A 21466-nucleotide genomic window follows, 5' to 3' on the forward strand; every position below is an offset into this window, starting at 1 on the left:
TAACTTTTTAGTCATTTTGTCTAACCCTCTATGTGCATGTTAAACAAACCTGATACTTGGGTCCTTATTGTTTTAAACCTGGGGACATAAACGCCTGTGAAATACAAAGGAACTAATATATCTTAAAAATAGATCCCTGGGGGGTCTTTGAGAAGTACCACTTTATCTTTGCCTGAATTTAAATATGATGGAAAACTGTATGATGTCTTTTTGAACTATCCCACTTTCCATAGATGCCATTTAGGTTGTTTCATGCACCCGCCAAGGAGTGTGAAGATCACAGTGGCTAATTTTAAATGCTCTTGCTTTCAGAAATGTATCTGCTGGTTTATTGTACGAGAATAATGGTGGACCACTTCGTAAGTCGTGACTTTGAAATCAATATGGAGTCTGAAGTATGTCAAAACCAAAACCACCCCCTACCCTGCCGGGGCTTAGAGGTTTGTTACCCCACCTGGGCCCCAACAAAGTATCGGGTTTTAGGCCGGGTACAGGTCTGGTTTTTTATGTTCAACGTCAGGCTTGGTCGGGTTACTTTTTATGCGTGATTTATTTATTTTTTTAATGTGCAGATCGCTTTTTGCACTTGTTGGGTCCTTTGCTAATTTGCACTTTCCATATCGCCCCCCAACACCCATACAGGCCAAGTCCTATTCGGTCCCAAGGCCTCGGGTACGAGTCCAGCTAGGGCTTTTATTTCGGCCCCGTACAGGACTCTACCCTGGCTGGCAGGTCAAGTGGTGGGGGTGAGAACCCGACGAATGCGGGGCAGTGGGAAGTATGTCGGACCACATTGCCGTCTGAGTACTTCTCCAGACTGCCCTGCGTATTTACTGCATGGTGCTGCACTTGTCTGCATTGCACTGTCGTGCTATTTGCGCTCTCTGTATTTATAGCCTCTCTCCGTTCTTGTAGGTTGTACCTTGCTCCCCCCACTGCCTACATACATATGGAAGGGATGAGAGCAAAGATCACTTGACTTTAGAGTGGACTTGCTTATAGGGGGAAAAGACCATCTTCATCTACAGGGGAGGTAAAGGAGTAAAAGGGTAGGAAGATAAAAAAAAAAGAGGAGGATGAATACAGAAGGGAAGTGAGAGTTGCAGATGGCTGTCACCTGTTCTTAAGACATCAGTGGATGGATGATGTGTGTCAGCTGAAGGTGCTGATTAGCCTGTCGCACACTAACCATAGCCTCCCCAACACACAACCAGAGTGGCCAGCAACAGGCCAAAACCGGGGAGAAAATCTGTACAAGATGAGCAACAACACCAGACTGCAGTAGTGCAGGTCAGGATGCTTACATGAGCTTCATCCCTGGGAAGAGTTGTCTGGCTCCACAGCTTCAGATTTCCAGAATCGTCACTTAATGCATCCTCTAATAGTGCTAGTTTAGAGATAAAAGGATGTAGATGTGGGGAGATTAGCAACAGGGAGAAATATTCCTGATTTTGTCTCCCATCCCACCCAACTACTCTATACTGTATCTTTGTAAGCCAAATGCAATATCAGGGATGAGTTCATTAAAGCATTATTAGCACGCACAGGGTTTTATATTAACAAGTATGTCCTTGCCGAAAACCTGAGGCAGAGTCACAGGTGAAGAGCATAAAAAATGCCTGACGGTGCAAACATTTGAAGGTTCTGGACGTTTAACTGCATCGTCTCATTGAGCGGCCTGGGGAGCTGGCAGGTGCATGCAGCCGTACCTGCGAGTTGATCAGGAGTCGCCGAATACTCAGGTGAGTGACCTGCACATTTTTTGGGTAAATCCCAAAGCACGTGCGTTCATGGTTTGAGTACTTGTGGAATCCACAGCAGCTGATTAGGCAGATGGACGAAAAGAGACAGAAGATCCGGCAGCAAAGTGTGATTGCTGTGAGAAATGGCGATTTGTTTTATAAATTGGAGACGAAAGGCAGAGGCGGGAAGGTGCTGAATGGCTAGCAGATCTTCTTGATGCCTCATGTCTGTGCGGTTATGGACAGTAGTAAGTCAGGGCAGTGGTGTATTGTCAATGGTGAAAGCAGAGTGTATGAACCTCAGAATGCTTTACAGCTACCTTGCTGTTAATACGTTTTGCTCTGACTGAAGTATAAGACTGAATCGGTTTAGTTACAGTCACAGGAGGGACAAATGTAATGCGCTATCTCATGACATATGAACAGTCAGTAAACCTCTGTCTGGAAGGCATAAATCTCCTGATAAATAATGAAAAATCCATCACATTTCCAGCACAGTATCCCTTATTGACTTCAAGAATGTGAGTGTGATGTTGATCAACTCTTTTGGCATAGTATTGATAGGAATTATGTTATAGTTCTGGAACTGGGAAAGTCAGTCTGCTCTCTATCATTTATGAATACCAGCTTTGTACTGTATGTAGTTCAGTGTTCTGATTTTATACATCGCAGACTTCATATCTTATCTGGTACATACACTGTACATACATTGCCAGAAGTATTGGGACACCCCTCCAAATCATTGAATTCAGCTGGTCCAGTCACTTCCATAGCCACATGTGTATAAAATCAAGCACCTAGGCATGCAGACTGCTTCTACAAACATTTGTGAAAGAATGGGTCACTCTCAGCAGCTCAGTGAATTCAAGTATGGTACCGTGACAGGATGCCACCTGTGCAATAAGTCCATTTGTGAAATTTCCTCACTACTAAATATTCAACTGTTAGTGTTATTATAACAAAGTGGAGGCAATTGGGAACAACAGCAACCCAGCCACGAAGTGGTAGGCCACGTAAAATCACCTTTGGGATGAATTTGAGCAGAGACTGTGAGCCAGGCCTTCTCGTCAAACATCAGTGCCTGACCTCACAAATGCTCTCCTGGAAGAAAAAATTCCCATAAACACACTCCTAAACCTTGTGGACAGCCTTCCCAGAAGAGCTGAAGCTTCCCAGAAGAGCTGAAGCTTCCCAGAAGAGCTGAGTTGCTAACGGTGGGCCAACTCCATATTAAAGCCTATATATTAAGAATGGGATATCATTTAAGTTCATGTGTGTGTAAATGCAGGTGTCCCAATACTTTTGGCAATATAGTAATAATGTATATTATATCTGCCTGTGTTTATGCACAGTCTCCATGGAAACGTTAAAACCACTGCTGCCACTGCTGGTTATGCAATTCATCAATGAATGATCATTTATTATGGCATCATAACCTTGAGATAATTGTGTTTTTACACTTGAAACCGGATGTGCTGTAAACTATTTATGTGCTAATGCTTGTGATCTGATAGTAAAGTCATGCATCTCAACATCTCATGTTTCTATTTTTTTAGCATCCAGATTGGTCAGTATTGGTCATTGTTGAGTATAGCTGAGAGCTCCTGGAGATTTGCAAACACTTTCCCCCAATTAACAGTTGTTTCCTGAGCTGGAATAGCTTATGTTAGCGGGTCCCGTAAAACTGACGATGAAGCCAAAGCAGTAGGAATTCAACTGTGTGATGATTACATCATCGCCCTAATATCTCCTCGCTGTTCAGAATTACTAGTGAGATCATTATGACTGTCCCCATATACATGTTTACTGAAATACTTAAAGTACTCAACTGTCATTAGTGCAATTTTGCAAAGTAAGACAAGACATTTGCATCACTTTCGTTAAGTATTTAACTTAATAAATGATGGTAATAATAATTTAGAATACATTAATTCAGTAATGTTTATAAGAACAATGGCCATTTGTTAATTTTGCAATAAAAACGATGAAAAGATTAAATGTCATCTCACAAGTGTATAGGTGAAAAGCTGCTTGGATAAAATGTCATTGTGGTGAAGTCATGCGTCGTAAAGCATCATATTTTTCTGTTTTCACAGCTGAGGAGGCAGTCTGCCCTGTGCTGGACGTGCGGCTCAGTGCTGCTCCTCGTATTTAGCTTGACTGTGTTCGATGTCCCAACATGGCTGCCCCCCGCTGGGGTTTTAATTAACTCCCATCCTGAGGCTGCGGGAGTCAGCCATATGTGCTTTAACAAATACTGCTGCCAAGCTTCTCCCCCCGTCTGATTTTTTCCTCGCCTCGTGTCTCTCAGAACCTCTCTGTAATGTTACAACTCATTACATACCTCAATCCCCACCCGCTTCTATCCAGCACAAGCAGGGACCGTGCAAAGCCCAGAAACCTGACTGAGAATTGTTGTCACTAATATCTGTTTTCCAGCAGCATAAGTTTGCATGCCCTGGAAGAATTGTGACCAATATAAATGTGCATTTTCATGCACTAGGGAAAATTCCAGAAAAGGGCAAATACAATAAGCGCAATATGGTTAATATCGCCGGCAAAGGTCTTTTCGGTTAAGTAGTTTCTGCCCATCCACATAAACTGGAGTGAGGGACAGGGGCCTGTTGACAGTGGGGGGGGGGGGGGGGCAGGGGTGTGGTAGAAGGTGATTCCCAGCAAAAACAAGGTCCGTGTGAAAAAGGGTCCTGTTTTCTCAGGGCTGGAGACAAATGTCCCAGCAGGCTGGGGATAAATATGGTGAATAAAAATAAGCCCTGCAGATTAAGCTCCCCCCTTATCTCACATCCTCTCCGGGCTGGACTGCCAATTTTGGAAGCTGGCTGCATTGTATCCTGCACAGAAGCTGAGGCATCTGTCCTATACAGAGACAGCTATTTCCTCAGTCGCTGCGGCTTTCAACCCCAAAACAGAATTGTTTCAGGAGGACATTACTGTAATCCTCCGAAAGTCGCAAAACAATCCAATATCTTCATGCTTTAAGCTAAGTACGTCGGTGAGGTGAATCGGTACATGTTCAGTCAGCACTTCCTGTGGGTTTAAGGAACAGTAACTAAAAATAAATACATATTTATTATTTAAAATCTCTTTAAATATGGAAATGTGAACGTGGGGCAGATGCACGGTATCCTGTAGCACCTAGCCAAGCTTTAAAAATAACACAAAATTCTCCACCTATGTCCACTTCCGCGCCACAGCGACATTCCAAATTACAGCTAGCTGCAGCGGCCGCTGTCCCGCTCGGCGCGGCCCGATGCCCAGCTGTCTCCGTCTGACATATTTTCAAGCGTGTTTCCAGCAGGCACCCTGTGCTGTGACAGAGCACGAAGCAGAAACATCACAGACGGCTGGTCTGTAGTCACAAATAACGGTAAGTCACAGCGGCATTAGGTCTGATTAACGGTCCTTGGCTTCGGCCTGCCCTGAGGATCCGCACTTAAACATAGTAAATTATTTCAATCCAGTGCCCAGGAATGCTTGGCAGTGTGGCCTCGACAGAATCAGGCGAAGCCCCGGCTTCCCCACGACAGCAGGCCCCGCAGCCTGAAACAAATGTCTCTGCCTGCTCTTCGTCAACCATTGGCCTGTTGTTCATTCTTTAAAAGCATTCCATGGTTGCTGGGACGCCTGTCTTTGTAGTAACGGGTGGGCAGAGCCAAGGCTAGTATCCAAGGCATGAAGGCTTGCCCTGAACGTGCCCTCAGCACCTGCAGTCGCAGTTCTAGGCTGCCTTTGTTGTTTGTCAACAGCCTGTTTGCCCCCTCACCCAAACCAGTGTTTCTCCTGCCTTTTAAGGGTGGAACTCCTTAAGATACAAATAATACAGCTCGCATGTTGGGGTGTACCATCCAATGCAGTGCCCCCGAAGAATGGCGTGCAGCTGCCCGGGCACAGTCGAACCCAGTGATAGAATTCAACACAGACACCCACCTATTCACGGTGGCAGCCGCTTTGGCCAGCCAGTCACACAATCAGGGACCTTTCGGATGCAGATACACAGAGACTCATTGTCAGGATTGGTGACAAGGGTCCAGTCATGAGTTCAGAGCTAAGCTGCCCATTTCATTTTTAAAAAATAAACCAGCAAAGTACACAATAAATGCTGCAAATAACAATCTTCGTAAATTATTTAATTTCATATTATCTCAACTTCATTTATTTGCTCGTCAAGTAAGATATGTATTTTTCCTGTATTAAAAGAGAGAGAGAAGTTTATAAGTTTCGCTATAATAATTTTTAAACATACACGGGACAAAATACATTTACTTGGGAACTGAGATTAAAGTGAACAGCATTAACAAACAGCTTTACTGTAGTCATGTGTGCACTACAACCAGAATGATTAACGCTTCGTGCTTTAGAGAAAGGGCCCCTTCAGAACAAAGAGAGCGCAGAGGATTTCACCGTCATTTCAATAAGATCTGCGCTGTTGATGTTTCAGTGGCATCTGAATGATTGGCCCCTTATGTCTAAATATGGCTTAGTAAGGATATCAAGGTTATGGCCATCAAATGCCATAAAGTATTATATATAAAAATTAGTTTATTCTCATCCAGATGTAGATGCCTCCCTTATTCCAAGCCCCATGGTTCCTCTTTGGGTGACATTTAGGTCACGCCGGGGTCCGCTCCCTCTGGCTGACTTGCTATGGGAAAGGATTGCGCTGACACTTGTGATGTGAGTGGAGCATTAAGGGAGGTGTGTGTGCAGCCATCTGAGGGTAAATGGACGATGGACAATCAGTTGCAGTTCATTGAAGAGTGTGCGAGATCTGAGATTGTATGGTGACACGAAACGGCTGTCCCCTTGACTTCTAAGAAGGGCAAACGTTCTGACCTACAAAGTCAGAGGTACATGATCTAAATGTGGACAGATTCCTGCAATATTACACTGTTTCTCAGGTACTATAGGAGAATCTAGCTATCAGCATCATTTAACGTCTTCCGTACAGCACTCGGTATGGTAGGAAGTCCTTACTTCCTGTGTTTTCACACAATTAAATCACCCCAAAACATAATGCTAGCTCCTTACCAGAACAATTTTAATGCTGTTCTTGATTCCTTAGCAGTAGACTGTGAAAGAGTAAATACTAAATCGGGAGATGGAATGCCATCAGTGCAGATTTGAGATTTTAACTAAATCAGCCACAAATTAGCTCAGCAGTGCATTTTCTCAATCAAATAAAAGGCTTTCTTTTTTGAAATGTAATTACATCATACTCATCTAAGTTTTTAAGAAAAGAATTTTAGATCATTTATCAATATTCAACATTCAGATCCTTGCCGAGTCTCTGTATTTTGACAAAGCTCACTCTTACCCCAGACATGATTTTACTTGTGAAGCTACGGAATCATTTGACTGCAGGGATTTTCACTGTGTCCAGTTTGCAGCATTACTCAGCATTACAGGAGCACAGATTACTGTCTACCCATCAAAGCGGAATATAGGCGTCAAGGCTGTTAACTCTTTCCGCTTGAAGCCACCAGCAAACCACATCAAAGAGGCCAACTTTTTTTTTCTACAAAAATGAGAGACAGCTAAGCATTTCAACACCTGCAAATGAAAGCATGATATAAAGTAACAAATATTTATATATACTTCATAATGTTCAGAGTGATATATTTAAATATTAAACTATCACTTACCATTTATCCCTTGAATGTGTTTAACATTTGCATATGCAACTTTAATTTAATGATTTTTGCAGATTTGGGTTTCACATAATATTACCATATATTTTACATTCCTGCATTTTCCCTCCTGAATAGCAGAAGTAACTTTTGATTTAAACTTTTGATTTAAACTCAGACACTAAAGCTCCTCTCATTACTTGAACAACTATTTTTATCTGGTTGAAAGAAATACCTAGCGACTGTGTAAAATTAGCTGTCTGTTTTTATTTGTAACCATGAACCACTCCATAATGTCGAATTCTTGGGCTGCGCTTTAACTCCGTGACTGTTAAAAGTTAATCAGAAGATGAAGGTTCTTAATATTCATCTGCAATTCTTTATAATTTAAATGATCTGCTATTTCTTTATCATTGTTTAATTTGTAGTTGTGTGCAATGTAGTTCCCGGCGTGACAGCACAAACTGCACATTCCTGTGTGATTATATAAGCTGCTCTAAACAGTGTGATGCAGTCTACAACATATACCTCCTGACCAACTCTGCTGTCCCACTTGCATTCATTTTATCAATGTTAATACATGGTCGCACATAAACACGGTGTAAACACAGCATAAATTACAGCCCGACTGTCTCCCCAGAGACATGCAGGCTTTTCTAAACAACTGGGCCTGGATTCGGAACGAAAGGATTGTTTGTTTAGTTTTTGTCTGTCCTGCTGTATAGCATCTGATTAAACCTAGCCCAGCTACGTAACACATAACCCTTTTTTTAACTGCGTCCGACATGTGGCATATAATATTCTGATGAAATGGTTTGTCCAAGGCTGAGTCAGGATTTTTCTTCTCCTGATGAACATTCTGAGGGTTGCTCATTAACTGATTGATGACTGTACCTCTCATTTCCATCATTGCACAACACCAGTACCTATACAGAGAATCTGAGGGGGTATAATTACTGAAAAAAATCTGTATAAAATCATTCTGCATTTATTCAGGGGCATCAGAAGCATTTTGAATGTGTGGGGGACACACTGGCATAAAACTAATATTTTATGTTAAATGTGGGGGGGTCCAAATGAATAATTATGAAATGTGAGGGGCATTGATTTTTTTTGCATTTTCTATATCCTTATGTAGTACATAATAAGACGTATTTACAATACAAGTATTTGTTTCATCTGAAAAAATCCATTTATTTAGGTGCAAGTATACTAGAAACATTAAGTGTTTTGACTGTAACTGTTGTTTTAAGATGTTTAAACAAATGAGATGTTGCGTTATTGTTGTAAGCTAAGTTATTTCATACACTCTACTTTAGGTGAAGTTCCGCCTGCATCCAGCACTGAGATCCAGCTGTGTTTTTGTGAAGGTGTACCATGCAGAAGGAATCCGGCATCTACCAGGACGCCTCACCCAAGTCAGGACAGTCATGTCCCGGAAATGTCGTCCCGGGCGTCCCAGGGGGCCTGGCATAGGCTCCGGCGGTGGCACCGTCTCTGGGACGCGGCGGCCATGTGGGGAACAGTCCCTCTCCGGGAGCGTTATCGGAAGCAGGCGCGCGGAAGCGGAAAAAAAATAAAACACGACATTAAAAACATCCGCGCCACCACCGTGTGTCCTGCATGGATCATGAGAGACATTTCTGATCTGTAATGGGAGAAGAGCATGAGGAAGCTGAGGAACGTCACCAGCGGAAAGGCTGTTTGACTGGAAGACTTTTATTTATAATGGGAAATAATATTACTTATGTCAATAAGTCAATGTCAAAACAATCAGTCAACAGACTACATCAAAATGATTATATTACACATTTGTTCTATATTCATAGACGCAGCTATATTTTCAATCGGTACAAAGCAATTATGTTATAGCATAAATGCATGCATGTTTGGGGTAACATAATGTTTTATAACCCTGGACGAAATGTTATGTATGCATTTGCACAGGATCCAGAATAGCATGCGCGGTACAGAGGGCCTTTGTGGCCGGGACCTCAGGTATGCCCCGCGCGCTAACATTAGCTTCCAGCTCCATGTTGAGAGATGAGGTCAGAGTCATTTCAAAGCATGAGCTCACCTTTCCGCTGAGAGCACCGGGGGCGCTGAAAGAGACACCTTCTCCGCAGCGACAGAGAAGCTCATCAAGTCCTATTTCGATCATTAGATCAGCGGGCCCTGTTAATGTTTTCTCACTTTCAATCATCCCCCCCCCCCCCCCAGTAACGACCTCTCCTGCAGACTCCCAGCAGGGACACAGCTCTGCTGAATTGTGCACTTCGCCATTTATCCTTTGTTTACCCACATCCCAGTCTTCCCCGTCCATCTCCCCGTGACATCAACCCTGCCTCGGTTACCCATCCTCCCCAGTGCCCTGATCACTCAGATAAAGCAGGAAAGGGACTGATTAGTCAGGAATCTCGTTACATGCTGTAACGGATCCTTCTGTCCCTCTTTGCCTTAATTGAAGAGCCTGGGCCAGGAAACAAATTGAGTGAGTAGCGTGATAGGGGGCGCTCTATCACTCTGGATGCGCAGGGCATCTGACAAGTGGAGGACTTTTGAGATTCAGGGAGTCTGAGGTGTAGCACTCTACGGAAGTCACTCCCCCTCCCCTGCTCACAGCCCCAGAAATGGCTCCTTGAGGTACCTGTGTTGCCCAGATGCTGCGGGAATGCCGCTGCACAGACTGGGCGCTCTGTTCCAGTTAACACAACTGGGAGTATGGGGAATCTCCCACACGCTTGAGAGACCAAGGAAGAAAACTCAATCAAGACAATGGCAGAGTTCGCTGACCTGAGTAATAGCTCTCCAGCGCAGGAGGAAATTATAGCCAGTACTAACGATACGTAAACGGCAGAGAGAGAAAACGACGGCCATTTCACTGGGAAAAAAATCCTAGGAAGTAAGATAGAATTCTATAGATATATTCCTGCAAAGGCCACAAAGTATGTGTATGTTTATCCTGTAGATGTAAGCATCAGATATTCTATACATTCTATACATGTTTAAATCACGTTTAAAAACTCACTTGTTTAAGGTGGCATATACAATTTAATCATTTTACATTTTTGTGCATTTTATGGGTAATTTTGTGTATTTATATTTTACTATGTTTTTTTATTTTTTTATTTTTTTTTATTTATTTATGTATTTGTGATTTGTTGTGTTAAGTGACCTTGGGTGTTTTGAAAGGCGCTGAAAATAAAATGTATTATTATTATTATTTTTATACAGTGGTAATGTCATTGCTAATTCTGTGTTGCGGTGTGTTTCATTAGAAGGCCGGCTTACTGGAAATGCATAACTCCCTGAATCTGTTAGATGGGACTCTGCCACATTAAGCTCAGCTCTTCCCAGTGAAGTGGCAAAACCTGTCCTCTTTGTTTAATTAAGGCTCCTCTCTTTTGTAATTTAACCTGCATGGGTGCCTCTTGCTGGAATTTTAATACATGAAAGGATTCATGCATTAATGTGCAAAGATACTACTGATGTTAATGTTCCACCAAAGCAAATGTCTTTCACTTACATTTTGCAGTTCCGAATGGCCGTACACTCAGGTTAGCGAAATGAACTTATTCTTTATGCTGAATGTGAAATTTGGTTTATGGCCGACTGCTTTCAGAAAACATTGATCTGGAGATCAGGGTTCACTGCAATCAATGTCTTGCCATGGTAGACATCAGAGGAAAAAATCAGATCCATTATATATTACTGGCATGCATACAAAAATTATATGAGTTCAACAGAATTTCAACTGCAGGTTTTTTGTAGAGCTAAACGCAGAATGTTTACTTGCAGTGATCAAGTAATCGAGTGATCAATAGGTGAAAACTGGCTCTCTACCTGCTCTGTCTTTACACTTGTGAAACAAGCTGTACACACAATTGTTAAAATGACAGATGACACTCCTGACTTTCCTTTAAGTGTGTGGCGGCATTTCTGTGCAAGGGCGAGTCCGGTGAGAATGTCTGTGTGTCTCGCTTGTTCTGGCTCTCTGGACTGACCATCCATGACTCAGACATCCTCCCAAGTCCCAACAAGGACAGAGTCAAGTTACAAGACAAGAGGATATGCCTGCGGTGAAGCTTTCCTCCCTGTTTGTAACCTGGTGCGTCCATGAATGCCTGACCACCTCTGTCAGCCTGCATGGATATTCGGCAGCTTTATGCCTCTTTACCGTCCCTGAATGTTCTAACGTCACACTTCTGGTCCTTCAATAGTCTTATTAGGTTCTTGCCTTGTTAGATGTTGCTGTGTAGCTCCTGCTCCAGTGCTGCTCACACTTGGACCTGGACATTGATTGGAAGCTCAGCCTAGATGCTCTTATGCCTAGTTGACTCCTAACAGCACTTATCTACTTGGCTCTCCTCTGCATTGCTTTGGACAAAAGCATAAAAGCATCTGCTAAATATGCAAATGTGAATGTAAATGAATTCATGCAACTGTGAAGAAAAGATGTTCACCCTGTGGTCCATAAAGGGGGGGGGGCATGCTTACAGACTGGAGGATAATTGGGTTAATGAAGGTGCTGCAGGACAGGCTGCTGGGCATCACAGTGTATGGAGTTTGGTGTGTGGCTCTTCTTCCAGGACGCTGGGTTCCTTCCGCATTCCAAAAACACGTAGCTTAGGTGAACTGGCGTCCCCAAATTTCCCATTGTGTGAGTGTGCTTGTGTGCCCTGCAATGGACTGCAATCCTGGGCAGGGCATCACCGCCTACTGCCCTGTGCTTCCTGGAACAGACTCCAGGCTCGGCACCACCCAGTACTAGATAAGCAGCAATGCATTATGCGTAGTTGTTGCACATTGCACAGAGCTCTTGTACAACTTGTTTAAAAAGATCAAATACCATGAGGACAATAAACTAACATGAACAATACCTAAATAGACACATGATCCCATAAATGAATGCATGAACACATTTTGTGCTTAACAAAATGAAAAAATGCAACGGACTCTCAACTGTGAGTCCACGTGAGTATAATTTACTGACGCAAAAGCAAGAATAAGAAAGTGATAAGCAAGAGATAAGCCTAAAAGGAAGAAGAGGAATCCAAACAGCCTTATCAGTGACCACCAAACGTGATTTAATTCCAGTGCCGGCAAACATACAGTTTTGTATGCCTTTTTTTTGCAGTGGAACAGTGACTAATTGTTGAGTGAACGTGTTCTGCAGGTTTGCAGCCTGGTGGAACGGTTTCTCTACGCATGTGGCGTCTCTGAGCAGAATCAAAGGATCCTTTCAGGTCCTCCCCAGGGATGAGGCGGTGGGCTATTCTGCATGTGCGAGGGCATGCAAACGGAAACGCGTGCCATGCAGCGCGAGGGCATGCAAACGGAAACGCGTGCCATGCAGCGCGAGGGCATGCAAACGGATACGCGTGCCATGCAGCGCGAGGGCATGCAAACGGAAACGCGTGCCATGCAGCGCGAGGGCATGCAAACGGAAACGCGTGCCATGCAGCGCGTGTTGGGGGTAATGTCCAGAGCAGAGACACACAAGGCAATTCTTTTCTACCACCAGTGGGCAAAAATTTGTAAATCTGAGCCCCTTTAATGCGCCGCCTTTCATAACAGTTCCTTGTTCATAGATAATGAGTACTGTATTACCGTTATACTGAGCATCTTTGATCTAAAAAAAAAAAAAACAATCCTATATTTAAGGAATGAAAGAAAACCTTATGTCCATAAAGCCAAAATGAGCATCAATGGAATATTACACTAATCTGTACAGCAATACCATTAGTAATGTACCAAAAGTGGCTGACTGCTTGAATTCCACAAAAACATAGCTTTGGCTGCCATGTAATTGTGTTCTCATTTTTAACATATTACTCACTGAGTTGATGCTCTCATCCATCATTGCAAACTGCTGTGGTCACAAATAACCAGCACAACAGTGTAAAATTGCTGGTAATATCTCAGAATAAGCTGGAAAGCTGGAGTCTCAGAATGACGGCGGGGCTGTTTGCAGTGACGCCATGTGGGATCCTTGCATCTAAATACTAAATTGCATTTTGTCTGATGCTTATTTGTAGACAGTGACATTGGAATGATCATTGTATTGAGTCGCACAGAACATAAATGACAACAGGAAAAATGCAGAAAACAGTCAAATGAAATACTTCAGTATAGTGAGTGAATGGCACAAAAAAAATCATCCATCTTTCATAGCCACTTATGCACGACAGATTCATTAGAGGCAGCGTAGAGGACAAGATCATCAGGCCATTGCAGGGTAAACATTCACTGGGCAAGTGAGAGGCACCAATTAACCAAATGATTTTGGCAAAACCATTTATTGGTATAATACTAGTATTTAGTTGTATTGTAATTTTAAAACAGCTGACTCTTGATTTAAGCCCTGATTTGCTCTTTTCATCCGTTCATGCTGCTTTCTTGGCGAAGACCTCCTGAAGAAGGGCTCCTCCGGTCTACGGACACATGGAAAGGCCGCGCTCCCTTAATACCGCCTTAGCACATGCCACCTCCTGTCTCCTGCATCTCACGCATCCAGCGGCAGTGGGTTTCAGGCCCTAAGCATGTCTCCAGCTGCACAGCAGGTCTGCGGAGTCTGCATCTGCAGCTCCGGGGGAAGAGACTGCAGGCTTAGGCTTCTCACAAAGGTACATGTCTGGAGAGCGGGCACCTCTCTCAGTCTGAGTCCAACCTTTTCCAACACGTGAGCAGATTATTTCAGGATTAATTTTATATAACCTGCCATGAATCCAGAACAGATTTGTGCATGTGTATATGTCAGAGAGAGAGAGAGAGAGACAAAGACAGAGAGACTCACACCAAATTCAATTTTAAATAATCAGTACAAAGGCAATGGGGATCCAGGAGTTATCACTGCTTGGAACCCCAATAATAAGTAATAAGCAAATATTGGACATATTAGATATAATTTAATCTGCAACTTCAGGGAAAGAACTGAATTTAACTGTTAAAAAATGACTCCCCATTTAATCGATATTGCAGTAGGCACCATTGAAATTGATCCAGTATGATATTTTTTTCTCTGAGTTTTGGGACTCCTCATGTCTGTTTTTAAGACTTTTTCAATTTACTTTACGGGTCAAATACGGGTGAGATACAGTAACCAAGGGTGAAGAGGAATTCTGCGTCATGGGGGAAAAACGTATCGTTTTATACAAACAAATCCATACTGATGATGACAACTGTCCGTCCGTCGCTCCTATCGCTGGTGACAAACACTTGTCACTGGAATAGACCCACAACAGATGGGCCCCGAGTGGGCAGATAGGAAGCGTGCAATGCAGCCTCGATAAGCTTTATTGCGATATCACTCAGCAACAGGGACAGAAATAAATAAAACAGCACCGTTGTAGTCAGGTGGCAAATATTTGTTGAAGGGTAGTTCCAGTAAAGCCCTCGGCTATTAGACGGTCGACGCGCTATTCGTGATTCAAATTAATGGATGAATTGTAAATTAGGAGTCTAATAGTAATAAAAAATGAACGCTCGAAATGACCCATCAGTTTCCTTTGATGTGGCAAAGTAACTGAATAATCAAGAATAATCAAGTTTTTAATAAATTCTGACTCGCTGAAAGATGTAGATTTATTATTTGCCCGATTACACATATGCTATCACATAGCCTATGGAAATCGGGTAAGCCATTTTAACAAGTGTTTTTAACAACTATTCTTATTTGTATCCAAACGTATCGTATTGTAGTAGACTCTAGTGAAACGTAGCTGGATTTAATAAGCAGTTTATTTTACATACTGTTTTCTCGTTTAATGCGTTGGTCAGTGTACCCTGGCCTTTCAGTGGGATGTGTGCTGCATATAGGTATTTTTTTAAGTACACATTAGAACCGACTAATTTCGCCTGGAGTCGTGCCAATCTGTGTGACACATAAACTGTTAGTTCCGGGGCGCCTTTCCCTCTCTAATTATAGCGTTCATTGACAAAGGAAAACAAACTCCGCTCCAGTCTGGAACTTGTTTTTCCGAGATTTTTTTTCCCAGCTAGCGTGCTGCCACCACGTGGTGAGTTTTGGTATAGCGCTAGCATACCAAATGCCAAATTATTTGTCATTCTGTATCCATCCATCTTACAAACGCTTATTGCATTGTGTTTCGAGATTTTTTTGATTTATGGGTTTATTAAATATGCAGCCTACCAGGGTAATTTGTGCCTTCTGGGTCTTTTTTTTAAACTGTAACAATATCTTCTGTATATTATACGTTAATTATAATACATTGTATCCATCTAGTCCCTTATCTGCTTTGGGGTCAAAGGGGCAGCATAGGGTGCACCCAGGGAAGGACGCCAATCCATCACAGGACACATACAGGCACAATATGCAATTTAGACACACTGGTTACACTGTCAGAAAAAAAAGTACCAATTTGTACCTTTGAGGGTGCAATTACAAGTCACTGGGACTGTATCCTCAAGGGTAAATGCACCTTTTTAAGTTACAGAAATGGTTTATGAGGAACATTTCTGTGCCCTTGGGGGTACATTAGAGTCTATTTCTATACCTTAAATTAGACTAAAAGGTACATTCATCTCCAGCAAGGGTACAACTGGCAGACCCTTGAGGGTATAGCCCCAGTGACAAGCAAACGTTCAAACTGATTTCTTCTGACAGTGTAGCCTCAAGGCTCTGCCATTTGTACCCTAGCTGTAGGTAAATATATCTTTTAAAGCACAGAAATGGAGTCTTCAGAACATTTCTGCACCACTGGAGGTACTTTAATGCTGTTTGTACCTTGGGGAACAAAAATGTACCTGGGCTGTATCCTTCTGTCTGTGAATGTGGGCTATAGTGCCATGTCTTTGCATGGCAGGAGGAAACCCATCCAGTACAGAGAAAAGATGCAAAATCCACACGAGAGGAGCAGAGCAGGAAGTCAAAGCCCCGTCCTGCACATGTTGAGCACCGGGCACTGAGCTCTCCTTCCGTCTGCCCCATGTCCGTGTGTGACCCCCCACCGCTTAAGGGTGCGTGCTTTAGGTGAGTCCGTGCCTTTGAATTACCCTTAGAGAGTGTGTATGCTGTGAGGGACAGGGTGGGTCCTGTCATGTGGCCCCTGGAATAGGGTCCTAGCACTCAAACCATAGATATATACTGTAGAAAATGGGAGGTGTAACATGTGTTTTGTGTGATTGATTGTGCTTTCATAATGTCAGATTCTCACAGTGGTTAAATAAATAAGTACAAAAGAACTGCCCCAGGCACTACAGAAAGTCAGTCTCACTGATGAATCCCATGAGTTTACTTTGGCTGCATTGCCCCATTAAATATAACAATTCACAAATCAAGCATCATCTAGTGACTGTGCATAGGACAACAAAATTTAACAGCAATGGAGTGGCCTGTCTGAAAGTATTATCAAGTCACAGATGTGTGTTCAGTCCACTTGACTGAATAAACATGTATATATCTGTATGTTAATATGCAAACAATTATCCATTCATTTCCCATAACTGTTGGGGGGGGGGTCGAACCCACCACCATGTGAGAACTGTTGTGCCTCTCTGTTGCATTGTATAGTTATACAACTAACAAACCCTACTTTGGTCATTGTTACATATGCTAATGTTCATTTCTTCCATAATATTGGTGTTTGGTGATATACATGAAATGCACTGTTTAATAATTTCGCATGGAAGCTTTAAATAGAATTATGAAAGTAAGTAGAGTGTTTTTCGAGTGGCTAGAAAAGGCGGATGAAAACAGGAGACGTCGCCGCTAGTCCCCTTTTCTTCAGCAGATGGCGCCGCTGAATTAATTTTCCACTCCTTCTCCAGGCTGTGATGGAATGTCGGCAGAGCTGTGAAAGAAAATAATGCGTGTGACTGTGTAAAATCAAACGCATCTGAACATTTTATTTGTTTTTTAAGAGGCTTTGATGCTGCGATGTCTATTAATTTGGTTACTTTTTGGTCACAATAATGAACGTTTTTACTTCTTACACAAACTTTTATTAGTGATTTTAGTTGCAGATTAATTACATTTTACGTTTATTTTGCAGATGTTTTTGTGCAAAGCAACGTACAAGTCAGGCAACTAATGTATCACAAACAACAAATGATTCCTTACTTTGTTCATTGACTTCCGAGTTGCAGTAAGAACATTTTTTCCTGTATATCTATTCATCTTCATCTCGTATATTGCTTGTACAGTTCATGCTTGTCATTACATGCCACACGGTGGGATCAACGCTTTTATTATCAAAAGTACCCCAGACCTTTCGAGTATTGAGAATCTCCTTTAACTGATAGCTGACGATCCAACATAGCAACCAGCTTTTATTTATTTATGACTTTGATGTTTTACCGAATATTAGACGGGGGTTTTCCCCTCAAAATAAACCTGAAAAAGTATTGTCCTCTTTTATTCCGGGTTTAGACAAAAAAAAGGGAGGAGATGGCGCCAAAAACGATATTTTGTAGCGAGTGTTTTGACTTACCGTACTACGCATTTGCCGTAACATATCTTGCGTGAGCGTGACAGTCCGAACGCGTGAGTGTTACGCCGGATGCGTGAGAGCTGGCGGCGCTGCAATGCGTGTGTTTAGCGCGTATCCCCGGGTGTGAATGGTTGGCTTCCCTGGCTGTGTCGCTGATAGCATTAAACTGAAAGTGGCTGTTAATAACGACATTCATTTAGAAAGAGCTGTCATGTCATTTATTAGTATGACTCAACCTTTCTCTGCAGTACATTTTTTACCCTCTTCGTGTGGGTCTGCTGCGTCGAAAACTTCCTGCGCCCCCAAGGGTTGTAGAGTTTGTAATATTCATTGCCTACCCCCCGCCCAAATGATACATTTGTTTTTTGGAATGTTTGCTGTTTAATACACTTATTGTAATCCGATTTCCTGTCGTTGCTGCCTAACATATATTCTTGTGAAATAAAATAATTTTTCTATGTAAAGGTAAGATTTGGTAGTCCAAAAACTTTTCTTTCTAAAAATAGTTGCCACAAAGTGGGGGGGGGGGGGTCGTCTTATAATCGGGGTCCTCTTTTATTTAGCAGATGCACGTGTGATGTGAAGATACAGATGTGAAATGTAAGAAGTATCCTCCATGCTGGGGAGCGATATGGTCAGGGGCGGATTAAGGTGTACGGAGGCCCCTAGGCTACAGTAGTCTGTGGGCCCCCCAACCCAGCCCCGCTCCGCGCCAATGGGGGCCCCCTTGCAGGCTGGCACACGTGGGGCCCCTAGGCTTAAGCCATATCTAGCCTGTGCGTTAATCCGCCCCTGGATATGGTAGAGCCCACTTTCTCACCTTCTGTCTCTTCTTCCTCATAATGTTACTGTGTAGTGAGAAGATCACTGAAGCTCACAATTATTGCTGGACAGTGATGTAATGAAATACGTGTTCGTAGGCATAAGCATTGCATAACTTTAAATAAGAATCAAGGCCATTTAGAGTCGATTTTACCACAGTTTTATGACCGTTTCACAGTTGAACTTTTTAGAAATAGTTAAATGAGTTTTTTTAGTTATTTTATATGCATCAGAAATGAAACATGAAGCATTCTGCAATACATTACTGCTTCTTTAGGATATATCTAACTTACATGTTAGTTGTAAGCTAAAAGACTTGAATGTATTACCATGCTCAAGGATATAACAGTGATTTCCTTCCTAGAATCTGTAAGCAAGTTTATCTTCTAAATTATTACAGCACAAGTGTGCTTTCATTTAACATAATCAAAAATGCCAAAATAGTAACATCAGACTTAACAGAACATTATTATCTCTAATGATGCTTGGTGGAGTCTGATGTTACTATTTTGACATTTTTGATTATGTTAAATGAAAGCACACTTGTGCTGTAATAATTACCGATTATTATTCTATAGCTATTTTTATTATCCTATACCTAATATTATTCATCACTTTACAAAGGATCACTGAGCATTTAAATGAGATCTGTCTGTGACAGGAAAAAACAATTTTCCGCTAATTTGTTCTCAATTCTCTTATAATGACTGTGATTTTTTTTTTCTTGCTTGACTGTAGCATCAGCAGTGTGTGGATTGAGCCGAACACAAATACCATAACTCCACATGGCAGGAAACATTGTGTCATGAATAAGTTATCTTACGGAGCACTACTGACCCTATTTTTGTTAAAGGAAAGTAAAGTGCAAGTGGTATCACTAAACTGCAGTTTATTAAAAAAAAAAAAAAAGTGGAGTGCTACAAGAGTACTGCTACAAGAGTAAAGCAGAGAGCTAGAAAGTAACAGCAGAGTGTTACAAGAGTACAGCGGAGTGCTAGAAGAGTAAAGCAGAGAGCTAGAAAGTGACAATGGAGTGCTGCAAGAGTACAGCGGAGTGCTAAAAGAGTACAGCAGAGAGCTAGAAAGTCACAATGGAGTGCTACAACAGCACAGTAGAGTGCTAAAAGAGTATAGCGTAGAGCTAGAAAGTCACAATGGAGTGCTACAAGAGTACAGCAGAGTATTAGAAAGTCACAGGGGAGTGCTCCAAAAGTACAGCTGAGTGCTACAAGAGTACAGTGGAGTTCTTCAAAGGTAAAAAACCTCTGACTGCAAAGAGGTTGTATCCATTTTTAAGTGTTGTTTACATTAGCCATTATTAATTATTTTGTCTTTATCTTTAATGAATGCAGTGATTTGTATCAGAATTAATACTAGGTCTTTTCATAATCCAGAAATCAAAGCATGGGCATGTGACAGATCGTTAAAATTGTTAATATCACACATCACATTTAAAAAGGAATTTCAAAGGATAAGATGTACAGGAAAACAGGACTCAGAAGGTCCATAAAAGATACTCTATAAATCCTTTTCTGAAGTTGGCACAATGCATGAAGTGTGTTCAGGAAATTCCCCCAAGGACATTTCAGTAGGCTAACGTTTTTTTTTTTTTTAATCAGTCAGACAGTCCCTCTGTGCCTCTCTGATCAGTGTGGAGAGACGCAGAGAGCGGTCAGGTTGCTAAAGTGCTGGGCACTGAGCCCCAGCCTTCCTGCGCTTCCTCTGAGAAACAGACACTGCTGTGCCCCTGACAGGCAGAGAGCCCGATCCTGCGCATGCGAAGGGAAAGGAATCGCTCATGAAAACCTGGAGCATTTTTTTCTGTGTTTGACTGCCTTTGCAGGAAATATTTCAGCTCTGTCTGAGTGGGTGACTAGCACAATGAAATCCAGACGAGACCCACCTTCGGGCTACGCAGGTCACACTCACACCCGATCCAAAAAAAGCCAATAGATTGATTCGAAAATAAATCAAGGGATCAGAAAAAAACTTTTTTAAAAAACATGCACATGACTAGCCTCTGTTATCATCTTTGTCAAGATTTTTTAAATTATAATGTAAAATTGTCGACATTCAGAGGCCAGTGAATATAAGGGATTGGTTAAGTGTGCAGAAGTATTCAAATCCCAAGAGTGGGACAGTAGATGAACATGAGACAAGGTGTCTTACCAGAAATACCTTTGCGAATATATAGCTGGACAGACTGATCAAAAGGTATGAGCATTACCAATATGAATTATGCAGCATTTTTGCTAAAAAATGAATTAAAAAAACATCAGAAGTTTCTTAAATCAAAAATATAAAATCTGAAACAAGAATCCAAAATCTAGAATAGACATAAACACACTGGGTACAGACACAGATACGCAGAGATGCATTGATACCATCGCGGATTTAAAAATGTGTTGTTAATAGAAAGGTAGATTAAAATACACCAATATACAATGAGTGCCTCTGCTGCTGACACACAATACCGCACAAGATCTGTGAGAGATATTTAAATGGATTTCAGTTCCAGCTAAAGTTTTATAATGTCTGGAAGTTAATAGGTCTTATTTCCCAACCCCCCCCCCCCCCACACACACACACACACACACACACACCACCACCCCTTTTCCTCCCCCTGGTGATTAATTACGGCCGGGAGGACGGCTGGGACTCAGCCCCCGCCAACAGCACATGGTCCGCGTGTGAAATCTGGTGGTGTAGCAGCAATAATGAAGCGCATCTAGGTCGTGAAAGCCCTGCATTTCAGCGACGTTTTCTCCTAAGGGGGTGGGAATGGGGGTGCCGTTGGGTGTAG

At 42.2% G+C, this 21466-nt stretch overlaps 1 long non-coding RNA gene across 1 annotated transcript; it reads left to right on the plus strand.

Moving 5' to 3' along the window:
- The first annotated feature begins 4963 nt into the window (after positions 1–4963).
- LOC111845125 (uncharacterized) lies at positions 4964–8988 on the plus strand. The gene is made up of 2 exons (XR_002838551.2): positions 4964–5130; positions 8710–8988. It is a non-coding gene; the product is annotated as an uncharacterized lncRNA (long non-coding RNA).
- The last annotated feature ends 12478 nt before the right edge of the window (positions 8989–21466 follow it).

The sequence above is a fragment of the Paramormyrops kingsleyae genome, chromosome 5 (genome assembly GCF_048594095.1).
Source record: "Paramormyrops kingsleyae isolate MSU_618 chromosome 5, PKINGS_0.4, whole genome shotgun sequence".
Classification (NCBI taxonomy): domain Eukaryota; kingdom Metazoa; phylum Chordata; class Actinopteri; order Osteoglossiformes; family Mormyridae; genus Paramormyrops; species Paramormyrops kingsleyae.